This window comes from Melanotaenia boesemani, chromosome 8, assembly GCF_017639745.1.
Source record: "Melanotaenia boesemani isolate fMelBoe1 chromosome 8, fMelBoe1.pri, whole genome shotgun sequence".
Classification (NCBI taxonomy): Eukaryota; Metazoa; Chordata; class Actinopteri; order Atheriniformes; family Melanotaeniidae; genus Melanotaenia; species Melanotaenia boesemani.
The window spans coordinates 30,648,509-30,661,582 of NC_055689.1; positions in this window are offsets into that span (position 1 = coordinate 30,648,509).

A 13,074-nucleotide genomic window follows, 5' to 3' on the forward strand; every position below is an offset into this window, starting at 1 on the left:
GTCAACTTAAAAAAAGCTTATAAATGGTCTGCCTTGGTCCTTAAACGGACTTCCTAAAAAAGAGAACATCTGCAGCTGATCCAAAACGCTGCTGCTAGAGTTTTAGCCAGGACTAAGAGATCTGAACACATCACACCAGTTTTCAAATCTTTACACTGGCTTCCAGTTATTCACAGAATCGATTTGAAAAACCTTCTGATTGTTTACAAATCCCAGAATGGTTTAGGCCCAGAATACATCTGTTATTATATTTAGTCTTAAAACATATTGCTAGTATAGTATCTAGTTCACTACAAGTGCATGGTCTGCAGTAAACTTCCTAGTGTGCATGTTTTGCTGTGTGCTTTCTCTGGTGTACAGTATGCTGATTTGTGGTCATTCTGAACTAAACTGTCAACCGTGTCAATAACTTTTCCTACATTTGCAAGTGTCATTTACTCGTAAAATGCACTGACTATGGTTTCTTTAATATTCAACTCATAGGGGTGCCCCAAAGAAAACTGTGAAATGAAACAACGAAATGGAAGTGGAAACAAGGAAACCACAGCTGATCTTCACAGTGATGAAAAAGAGGTAAGCTATACGGTATGCAAAATGAGATTAAATCCCTGATTGTTTCTGTTCTCAGACGAATAGGCTATTTCTTTCTTCATTCATGCGGCAGGTATTTCCAGGCTTAAAGGCATGAGAGTTGTTGTACTCAGGTGTTGTTATTAAAATTAGGCCAATGTCTAGGAGACTGTTTGAGTTTCATCTGCCTAAGGTTTTTATAGTTTCGATTTTGTTGGCATGGAACCTATAAGAGCCTGAAAATATCAGTTGTTTTAAACCAGGTCAAATCTGAGAATCTGCTATTAAAAAAATAGTCGGCCATATGTGCATACAAACAGTTGGAGTCCATGTACTGTGTTATTTGGTGAGGTAAATAAACTGGTGGAGCTACAGTAGCAGAGAGCCAGCAGTGGCTATTGTGGTAAAGCAGGTCATCCGGTGACTGAAAGGCCTGCAGTCAGATGTCTGCCCCCAAGTCATTCTGTGGTAACTTGGTAACACCTCAGCCTCCATGTCTCCAGCATCCACATTGCTTGTGTATGAATGTTTGGTGTGGACTGAAGACACCACTAGCATCAATTAGCTGCCACTTTTCCAAGATAGAAATAGAAATCCCACTGAATTTTTTTTTATTTATTTAAATAATGTATTCTGGTAACCATACTTTTTACTGCACCATTTTATTGATGGAACATGTCTTAGACACAATACATTGCAGATGATTCATTCTGACTTAAAAAGAAAAAGTATGAATGTAAAAGGCGAGTGAACCCAGCAAAAATGTGATAGCATGTACTCAAGTATGGTTTCATGAAAGGGTGGCTGTTGGGGTGCACGGCTTCTGGGTATTTGCATAAAGGTGTCTTCATGGAAAAAAGCTTGATAATCACTGGAATTTTCATTACAATACCTCTACTCAAGTAGGGCAGTTTCAGCTCCATGCTTGTCCAGTTGAGAGGGGTAAACAGCTCAGACATGACAATGCTCCAGATGACTAAGAGAATGGTTGGTGTGTTGGTGAGACGACTGGGACTTCAACGACCCTTAAATATGAATGTTGTAAACAGCAGCTTCTAAGTCTAGAACTTACCACCTGTGCGTTTAACACCTGAATAGCTCATTCACAAGACAGCCGAACCATCTCCAGAATCAAGTAGTTAATTACCTTCTATTCAAACACTCAAGATTTGCATTGACACAGACGACTGGGGATTTTTACACAATACACTGTAACCTGGTACAGTGTTCACACGAAACATTATCCCATCTCATAGGATTAAAAACAACAGTAAACCTTCTGTATGCCAGGTTCATCTAAATAAACTTTTTTTAAAAAAAAAGCAAAAAATGATTGGAACTCATGAAGTTATATGATGAAAATACAACACAAATTATGATCAGATTATATCTGATGTCACATCATGTCACGTGTGACTATCATTGTCAGATATAACTTTAGGATCCATTTTGTCATGTTATATTTGTGGTTTTACTTTTTAAGAATGAATGTGTATAACACACTGATCTGACCCTGATGTTTTTCAGTTAAGGTTAATTCTTGGATTAATGTTTAATGTCCTATATTTGTGTCTCTTACAGCATTGTGATGAGTCGGTCTACAGGGATGATGGAGAACAGCAACCCGATTCAGGTACATCCAATGTCAGCTATTCTTGTCAAATTTTTAGTTTTGTTGCACATTTTGTGTTTCATGTTGCATCTCTACGTTCTGTATCAGATCAAAGTTTTTTATTTATTTATTTATTTATTTATGTAACTGAATTGCTGTTAACTTTGAATGCAGGTGCCAGAAGCAGCGGATGCAGCAACAAGAACACGGGATTCAGTGACGAGGAAAGTGACAGCAGCATTGAGGACTCTGTAGGAAGTGAAGACAACACTGGAAGCAGCAGTGAGGAAGAGAACATGGAATGGAGTGAAGAAGACATTCACTTTGAAGGGACAGAGGAAGAGATGGCACATGGAGAGGGCGGTGACAAAAGCAATGTAGATGATGCTCAGTACTCTTGGTTTACGTATTTCATCCTTCAGCTTACTATGTGGAAGTCACATTTTACAATTTCAGATAACGCATACATTGCACTGTTAGATCTGCTTAGGTCATTTCTTTTTACAGTTGGAAGCATTTTCAGACTTGATATATTGAAAAATTTGGCTGAAAGAGTTCCTTCAACCATGTATATGGTCAGAAAAATACTTTCACTCAAAAAAGATGACTTCACTCACTATGTGGCATGCCCAGTTTGTAACGAAGTATACACACTTGAGGAGGCAACAATAATTGTAAAAGATGGACGAGGCATAAGAAAAAAATCTGCAAGATGTAGTCATGTTACTTTCTGAAAGCATGCTCTAAAGCGTCATCATAAGGAATGTGGAACCTTGCTTTTGAAAACAGTCACTGGAAAAAAGGGTTAACATATTTACACCCTAAACGCAGCTTTTGCTACAGAAATGTTACAAAGAGTTTGCAGGACTTAGTACATAGACCAGGTTTTAATGAATCCTGTGAGAAGTGGAGACAACGGGACATGTCAGACAATATATATGCTGATGTGTATGATGGAAAGGTTTGGAAAGACTTTCAGTCTTATAATGGAAAGCCATTCCTCTCTGAAGCACGTAATCTAGGTCTCATTCTTAATGTGGACTGGTTTCAGCCCTATGACAGAGTTAAAGATTCCATAGGTGTTATGTACCTAGTTGTAATGAATCTGCCTCGTGAGGAGAGATTTAAACAGGAGAATATTATCATTGCAGGAATCATTCCTGGCCCACGTGAGCCCAAAGAGCATATTAATCCTTACTTGGGACCTCTTGTCAGTGACCTTTATGATCTGTGGAAGGGGGTTTACTTGTTAGACTCTTCTGCTTTAGGAAAGCAACAATACAGAGCTGCTCTACTGTGTTTGTCAAGCGATATTCCAGCATCTCGCAAGACCGGAGGATTTCTAGGCCACATGGCAAAAATGGGATGCTCTAAATGTCTAAAAGAATTTCCAAGAACCATTGATAACAAGGTTGACTACTCAGGTTTTCAGTGTGATCAGTGGCTTCCCAGGTCAAAAGAAAATCATATTCTTTTTGCCAGGAAAGCAAAAAAAGCTAAATCAAAGGCAGATCAAGCAAAGTTAGAAGGAATTTATGGGGCCAGGTATAGTATACTTCATGACTTGCCTTATTTTGACCCTGTTCGAATGCATGTTATTGATCCCATGCATAATATCTTGGAGGGTACAGCCAAAAGAGTAATGCAAGTGTGGAAAGACAAAGGTATACTAAATAGCCAGTCCTTCCATATTTTACAGTCAAGAGTAGATTCCTTAAAAGTCCCAAGTGACCTTGATCCAGGAATTCCTGGAAAAATTGAGTCAGCATTTGATGGTTTTACAGCAGCCCAGTGGAAGATTTGGGTATGCACTTATTCTTTGTATGCCCTTAAAGGTCTTTTGCCGGAAGCAGATTATAATATCTGGAAGTGTTTTGTCTCTGCTGCAAGGACTCTTTGTTCTCGGATAGTATCAACAGGTCAGCTGGATGACACACACAGATGTCTCAAAATGTTCTGTAATGCTTTTGAGGACAAATATGGAAGAGAGTGGTGTACCATGAACTTGCACCTTCATTTGCACCTAAAATCCTGTGTCATAGACTATGGCCCTGTTCATTCATTTTGGTGCTTTTCCTTTGAAAGAGCCAATGGGATTTTAGGTGATTACCATACCAATAACAGACATGCAGAAATAATTATGATGCGTAAATGGTTGCTAGATTGGCAGGTATTTCAGAAAAATTTGTGTCTACCAAAGAAGTCTGGACAACATTTTGAATTCTCCAAAAGGAAATCATCAAAGTGCAGCTACATACTAAGCATGGAGCAGTTACATAAGCTTAAAATTCTGTCAGATAGTGATGATATTCAGCATGACTTCACATTTGATGATACATTAGAGACCCTGCTGCCACCTTTACACCGAAGGCATATTTCACATGAAGAGAGTGAAGCACTCCTTTCAATGTTTAAGACTTTGTACAAAAATGACTGTGTACACAGAGTATCGTTTAACGCCATCAGGTTTGACAGATGCACACTAGGGGGGGAATTACTATCAACAGGAGACTACAGAGCTGATGCAAAGTCATGTGTATTTGCAAGGTGGCTTAAAAATGATGAGAAGACTGGAGAACCTGTGATTGATATGAAAGCTGAAGCTCGACCAGCGTTGATTTCCAGAATGCTGAAGGTCATGGTCTTTGTGAAAAAAGATGGTGGGACAGTTAAAGCTGAGCAAACTGTGGCTGAGGTTAAATGGTTCAAACAACACAGTGACAGATATTATTACAGTCAAAGTCAGTCATGTTCTGTTTGGGAAGTAGGTTTTGAACCATTTTCATGTGCAACATACCTCCCACTGAAAAGAATCATTGGCCGTTGTGCCTATACCAAGACTAAGGTCAGGTTTTCAAGAATTAGGGAGGAAACTGTAAGCATTGTTGTTCCACTGTCATCACTGAGATGCATTTAAGGCCAAGGATATGTTTAGTATTGATTGCTTAAAGATTGACTTTTGTTTTGTTTGTGTTTTGTTTTGGGTTTTTTTACCCCCTTTTTTTTAATGATTTTGGAATAAGATTTGTTGTTGCTCCCAAAATATGTGACAAACCTTATTTTCAATATTCATTTTTTTTCTTAACAGTCCACTATTGTAGCATTTGTATTATTGTATTTTTAATATTCTAATAAACAAAATTGGTGACTGAAGTTAACTGGCTACTTCAAGTAATTTTCTTATTTTTACCCAGCAACTCTGAGATTCAAAATCAGAATAGGTCTTTATTGCACATACAATGAATTTGTCTTGGGGTTAGCAAAAACAATGAAAGTGAAAAAAGAACACACACACACACATAAAAAAATAAAATAAAAAAAAAAAACAGACCACAAACAGTATTTGCAGCCGCCCCCCCACCCCACCACCAGGCTCTTGAAGACATTTTGTTTCCCTCGCTCCAGGACAAAGAGGTGTTGGTGGGGGTGGGAGGACCTTTAGAGGTGAGCAGCTTCAAAGAGGCCACATCTCCTGTACTGCTGGGGGAGGGTGAGTGGCTGGTTTGCTGGGACTGTTGTGGAATGTTGGTTCCAGCACATTGTCTTTAAAAGCAGTAGTAAACCCAGTGTTGTTGGCAAACCTGAACAAATCACAACAGTCCACAGCTCCACTGGTCCACTTCTTAGATGTCCTCAAGATTCAAAGTGTTTATTGTCATTTGCCCAGTAAGGAAACAAGTTTCCCCGAACAATGAAATTCTGGCTTTGCCGTCTGCACTGAATGCCATACTAGATAGAAGATAAACATAAAGATAGAAAATTTACTTAGTTTTTTTTATCATATGTACATAAATGTGCAGTGTGCTACATAAACTGTTGTGAGGTAGACGGTAAGATGCATGTGCAAAAGATTAGCAAAAAAGAAAAAAAGTGAATTTATGTCATTAGCATTTTCTATGCAGGGGTGGAAAAAGTACTGAAAAATTGTAATTAAGCTAAAGTATCTTTATTTTTCTTAAATTCTACTCAAGTAAAAGTTATAGTACACGCCAAAGATCGACTCAAGTAAAAGTAAAAAGTACTAAATTTAATCGAGTAAAAGTTACTTAGTTACTTTAAATTACTTGATGTAAACAAAAGAAGAGTCATAAATCCAATCCAACACTGTTTTTAATAAACTTTTAAAACACTACAGTAAAAGAGAGAAAATAAAACCAAATCAAAGTATCCATGATGCTGAAAATGTTGAGCAATTCCTTAATAACAAAACTGTGCTCTTTTTTCTTTATATCACAAACATAAATAGTCAGTTGTCTAAATTAACAAACAGTGACTGGCGATATAAGAAAATAAATAAAGTGCCACGCCCCACAGAATATTTTGCCAAGTGAATACTACAACATTAGACTTTAAAGCGCTTGCTCAGCTTGAGCAGGGGAGGATTTTCAAAGTTTGTAGCACCAATCTGCGCTATCTTCACTCTGAACAACAAAGGCCGGAAGCTGTGGTTGGAAGGCCGGTGTTGAGTTTCAGAGACAGTTTGTTTTTATTTTTGGAAAAGAGTTCAGAAGATCCATACGTTCTAGATGCAGTAATTTGAGTAAATATGTTACTTTGTTACTTTACACCTCTGTTTTTATGTAGTAATACATGCTTCTTCTCGTGACCTTCTCATGGAGAGTTATATTATGGAGCTTTGGGACCACATGGGAACACCAAGATTTTTTTTTTTTTTTATTTTATTTTATTTTTCGGTGTGAAACAAGTTCGTAATTGACATCTAAATCAACATGTATTAGCACCCCCTGGTGGGTCCATGATGCCATAACATCGCTGTGGAAAATACCAGGATGAGAAACACGTAGGTCACCTGCCTGCGCACAGTGAGACGGGGCATGCCTGTGTCTGAATTGCCACAGAGCAGGCATCCCCAACCTGGGACCTCTTGAGCCAGTGTCCTACAGGTTTTCAGTATGTCCGTACTGCAGCACACCTGACTCAAATAATGGGTCGTTAAGAGGCTGGTGCAGACCTGGTTTATTCTTGCACACAAGACCGTTATAAGCAACACGGTGCGTCACCTGCCTGCATGCAGTGAGACGGTGCGTGCATGTGTCTAAGTGGCAATAGAGTGTGTGCGCTGCTTTCAGTTAATAATATGTTGTCTACTGACAATAAAAATGAAAATTATAAAGGCTATATGCACCGCTGGGACTGGGAGAAATAAGTTGCCGACACAAAGACGTGGTCCTGTCTACTTAAAGAGTGCAACGTCAACAAGTGTCCTCCAAGCTTCATCAAATCTCTCCAATGAAGTCAAACTTAATCCCATGTAGTAAATTAGGACTTTCTCTGGAAATAATAAACCACACTGAAAACCTGCAGGACACTGGCTCAAGAGGTCCCAAGTTGGGGATGCCTGCTCTGTGGCAATTCAGACACACACACACACACACCGTCTCACTGTGCGCGGGCAGGTGACCTACGTGTTTCTCATAACTGTCCCACATTTCTGTACAACAATAAACCAGAGTAGAACAATTAATCATTGTCAAAAAGAACTGAAAAGTTTCTGCTTGATGAGTATATTTTCCATGAAATGTATTTTGCTCCAATATAGGTCGTAACAACATCTGCATACAGTACAGGCTGTGTTCTTATAATAAACTTATCACGTTATAACGTGATAGGTTTCACGTTTTTACAATAAACGTATCACGTTATAACGTGATAGGTTTCACGTTTTTACAATAAACGTATCACGTTATAACGTGATAAGGTCCGATTTTTTTTTTATTTGGGTGACAGCTCCACGCTTCCTTACTTAGTAAATGAGTCGTTCTAACAAAATGTAATTTAAAGGGGTAAAAATGGACGAAGGTCACCAGAGAGGGCAAAATTCAGTTGTGTATGAGTTGGGTTATGAGATTTGTTATGTATTTTAAAATGTATATCTAATGCCCGACGACGTATCCAGGCGGAGGCGTTCGCGTTGATATTGGACACCTTGAAGGGAATTATCCTACTTATACCATGGTCACATACAAAATAAATTAAATAATAATATTAAATAAATTATTTATGTGTTATTGTTGTTTTTTTTACAGTTAAAATCCTAAGTTTTTCACAAGAAGCAGATGAGTGGACTATTTAATATCGCTCGTTGTGACGCGTTGCCAAGACAACCGGCTCTGACACGGAACCTGCAGCTTGGTCGGCCGCAGTTGCGTGACACAAACATAACATTTCAGAGGGCAGGTGCAGCTCTTACAGCTTGTGTGTGTCCAGAGGATGATGCGACAACTTGTTTCAAACAGTCAAAGTCCAAAGATAGTTTCCTACATCGTTACATAAGCCTGCAGGCTGCTTTCATAGCGTGATCAAGACGTGATCTGGCGTGTCTCGGCTCTAACACAGAACCTGCAGCCCGGTCGGCAGCAGCTTTTGTATTAGACCTGATCAGTGAAGAGAAGGGAGATGATTGCTGCCCTGCACCTGCTTTCATAGCAATGCCTCACAGACGTGATCTGGCGCGTCTGCAGCCCGGCGTCTGAGTTTCTGTTGCCACGGTTATAGTGAATAATAAATAAATAATTCAAACAAACTGTCATGTAAAGGGGTAAAAATGAACGAGGGTCATCAGAGAGGGCAAAATTAAGTTGTATATGAGGTGGGTTATGGGATTTGTTCCAGACGTATGTATGGAGGATATCTCATAGGATCTGTCACAGAAACGAATGCGGAGAATATGACGTAGGATCTGCGAGAGACGTGTATACGGAGAATGCCATACACTAGGATTTCTTAAAGTTGTGTATATGGAGGGTATCCAATGCTAGGATCTATCACAGATGTGTTTCCGCGGCATATCCCATACTAGGATTTATTATAGATGTGTATACGGAGGGTATCCTATAATAGGATCTGTTACACACCAATCTTCCCGTATATACCCGGAAACAGTCCGGAAGTGCCGCGGATACGGAGACTTGTATCCTCTTGGATCTCTCCGGATCTTAGGTGTTTTCGTCCAGTGTAACTTGGCAAAAGAGATCAATTTTAATCAAGATGATGTAGATAAAATTGTAGGTAAAATAACAAATTTAGATAAAACTATATTTATACAGGGTACATATGAAAATGAAATCATTACAATTGTTAAAAAATATAAAAATAAAGACTCAGCAGATTGGAATGGATTGGATATGTCAGTATTAAAAGAAATCATTGGGTATGTAGCCAAACCACTTGTACACATTTGTAACCAGTCCTTGCAGTTCGGCAGGTTCTTGAACGGGCCGATGTACACTAGCGTTCAAAAGTTTGGGGTCACTTTGCCATGGGATTCAATAGGGAAGTGACCCCAAACTTTTGAACGGTAGTGTATCTGGGACTCAATTTACGGCAGGAGTGGCGAGATCGAATATCCCGAGTTGACAGCTACACCATATCTCCAACTGCAAAGGTCGGTTCCTTAGACCGTCGTCGATCAGCCTGTTCTGTGTAGCGCCGGACAGCCAGCTGCAGATGTTGATGAGCCTGGCTCCATACCCGTTCGCTACATTTAAACCAGTCATCGACTGCTGGCATATTGGATCCTTCCCCATTCCAGGGGAAGAGCGGGGGTTGATGACCTAGAAAACACTCGAATGGAGTCAGGCGTGTGGATGCCTGACGAAGGGAGTTTTGGGCGTATTCAGCCCATGGCAGGGATTCACTCTAGCTAGTGGGATGCTCATGGCAGAAGGTACGGAGGAAACGGGTTACTTCCTGGATTTTACGTTCAGCTTGTCCATTAGTCTGGGGATGATATCCTGAAGTAAAAACTGACGGTCACTCCTAGCAGACGAAGAAAGGACCTCCAAAACCTGGGTATAAACTGGGGCCCTCGGCCTGAGACGATGTCCTCTGGGAGACCAAAGTTTCGGAAAACCTGTTCAAAGATGCCTCTGGCTGTGTCCGCTGCTGAGGGAATGCTGGAGAATGGTATCAATTTACATGCTTTAGAGAACCGATCCACCACCACCAAAACACAGGTTTTACCTTGAGATGATGGCAAGTCTGTAAGATAATCAACAGCCAGATGGGAACAGGGTCTCTGGGGGATCAGAAGAGGCTGTGGTTTTCCTGCGGGCAGTTGTCGAGGGCTCTTGGCCTGAGCACAGGCTGCACATCCCACGATAAATTGGCCCACTTGGACTGACATTCCAGGCCACCAGTATCGTGGCTGTAATAATGCCAACGTGGCTTGAGTACCCGGATGACCCGTACCGGGACTCGCATGTGCAGATTCTATGAGGGAGAGACGGGGGGAACAAATAATCTACCGTGAGGAGTGTCAGGTGGTGCAGGATGGTCAGTTAATGCCTCTTGGATTTGTTCATCCAGGGTCCACTGAATGGCACCAATCACTAACTCTGATGGTAAGATGGACTCAGGCTCATCAGGTTGTTCTGCCGGTTCATGGATTCTGGATAGTGCGTCGGCCCTCTGATTCTTAGATCCTGGAACACAAGTGATGTTAAAATGGAATCGTGTAAAGAAGAGGGCCCACCTTGCTTGTCAGGGATTCAGTCGTTTTGCTTCACGGATACAAGCCAGGTTCTTGTGATCAGTGAACACTTCAAAGGGATGTTGTGCTCCTTCCAGCCAGTGTCTCCATTCTTCGAGGACGAGTTTGATGGCCAACAATTCGCGATTACCGACATCATAATTTTGTTCAGCTGGACTTAGCTTTTTGGAGTAAAAGGCACATGGACGAAGACGGGGAGGATTTCCAGACCTCTGTGACAGGACAGCCCCTACACCTGAGGTGGAAGCATCGACTTCAACGCAGAAAGGTAATACTGGATTGGGATGCTGTAGAACGGGTGCCGTCATAAAGGCAAGTTTCAAGGAATTGAAGGCGGAGTCAGCCTCCGGAGACCAGGAAAGAGTGCAAGGTGACTTTTGGAGCAGAGAGGTGAGGGGGCTGGCCAAGATGCTGTAGTTCTGAATGAATCGTCTGTAAAAGTTAGCAAACCCCAGGAAACGTTGTAGGGCTTTGACGGTGTCGGGTTTGGGCCAGTCTAATATTGTTTGTACCTTGCTGTTGTCCATTTTCACACCATCAGGTCCTACCATATAACCCAGGAAGTTGACAGTCGTCTGATGAAAATAGCACTTTTCAGCCTTCAAGAACAGATGATGGGCTCTGAGACGTTCCAGTACTTGTTGTACATGGCGGATGTGTGTCAGGAGGTCTGGGGAGAAGATGAGAATATCGTCAATATAAACAATGAGGAAGCGGTTGATCATGTCTCTGGAGATCTCGTTCATGAACCCTTGAAAGACTGAGGGGGCGTTAGCAAGCCCGTAGGGCATGACCAGATTCTCATAATGGCCGGTAGGTGTCACAAAAGCCGTTTTCCATTCGTCTCCTTGACGGATCCGAATAAGGTTATAGGCACTACGGAGATCTAATTTGGAGAATACTGTAGCACCTCTCATGGTTTCCAGGGCGGCAGGAACCAACGGAAGGGGATATTTGAATTTCACAGTTATCTGGTTCAGGGATCGGTAGTCGATCCAGGGTCTCGGTCCACCGTCCTTCTTCTCTATAAAGAAAAAGCTGGATGCGGCTGGTGACGTGGAGGGTCGGATGTAACCTTGAGCTTGTGCTTCAGTTATATATTGTTCCATGGCTGTAGTTTCAGGAATGGATAAGGGATATATTCGACCAGCAGGAAGTTTACCTCCTGGCAGCAGCTCTATAGCACAGTCCCAAGGACGATGAGGGGGTAATTGAGCTGCTTGACGGGGACAAAAAACATCCTGGAATGAAGCGTATTCAGTGGGAATAGTTTGAATCGAGTGGATGTCAGGGCTTTCAATTGTGGTAGCACTTACGGTAATTCTAGTGGGTTGTGGTAGACAGGGAAAACAGTTTGGATAACAGTCAGAACCCCACCGTAAGATTTCTCCAGTTTTCCAAGATAGAATGGGAGCATGATGTTCTAACCATGGTCATCCGAGAATAATATCAACTTGTGCGTGATCCAACACCAACAGTTGAATATCCTCTCTGTGGAGACAGCCGACACCAAGACAGATTGGTGGTGTCTGTAAGTCTATGGATCGCTGGGTGAGTTTTTTTCCTGTGATGGTCTGGATGCTGAGAGGAAATGGGCAGCGGTGGCATCGAATCTGAAGTCGGTGTTTTAAGGAGCCGGAGATGAAGTTCCCCTCGGACCTGGAATCAAGGAGGGCCGTGACTGTCAGAGAACCAGAGGATGACCACAAAGTGACAGGTATTGTAAGGGGTTTTGCAGAAATAGAAAAAGCTGATGCCAGACTCACCCGAGGATGTGGGGGTCGAACAGGACAGGTGTCAATAGGTGCCGAGAGTTGGAGGCGGAGTGATGGTTCTAGGCTCATCCGGAAATGAGTGAGAAGAGCTGTCTCATTCCAGCCACTCGATGCCGCCAAGGTGCGAAACTGCAAAACACTTTCGGTGATGGGGGTGCGTCCCTGCCGAAGGCAAAACAATCGTTCCTGTGTGGTGGCATCTCCGGGAAGAATCCCAAATGTTTATGATTAGAAGGTGCACAGACAAACAAGGGATCTCCGAAGGAACTCCGGTTAACTTATGGCACAGCAGTTTATTTGTCATTTACGCTGCTTGTGCTTGGAAAAGTTATCCTAAAGGGATTGGCATAATCCTGTGCTGTTGTGCAGCTTCATCGACGGGTCTGACGGGTCTAGTTTATTATTTTATTTTATTATTATTATTGAAGTCAAGTCGGCGTGAGGCGTGAGTGAGCTACATGCTAAGCTACATGTGCCAAACAAGATGGATTCAAACCTGCCCCTCAATATCTCCATTGAACTACAGAGAGCCAACAAGAAAATCCACCACCTCACCGCAGATATCCGCCGGCTATCAACTGAACTAAAAAACAAAGATGACCTTC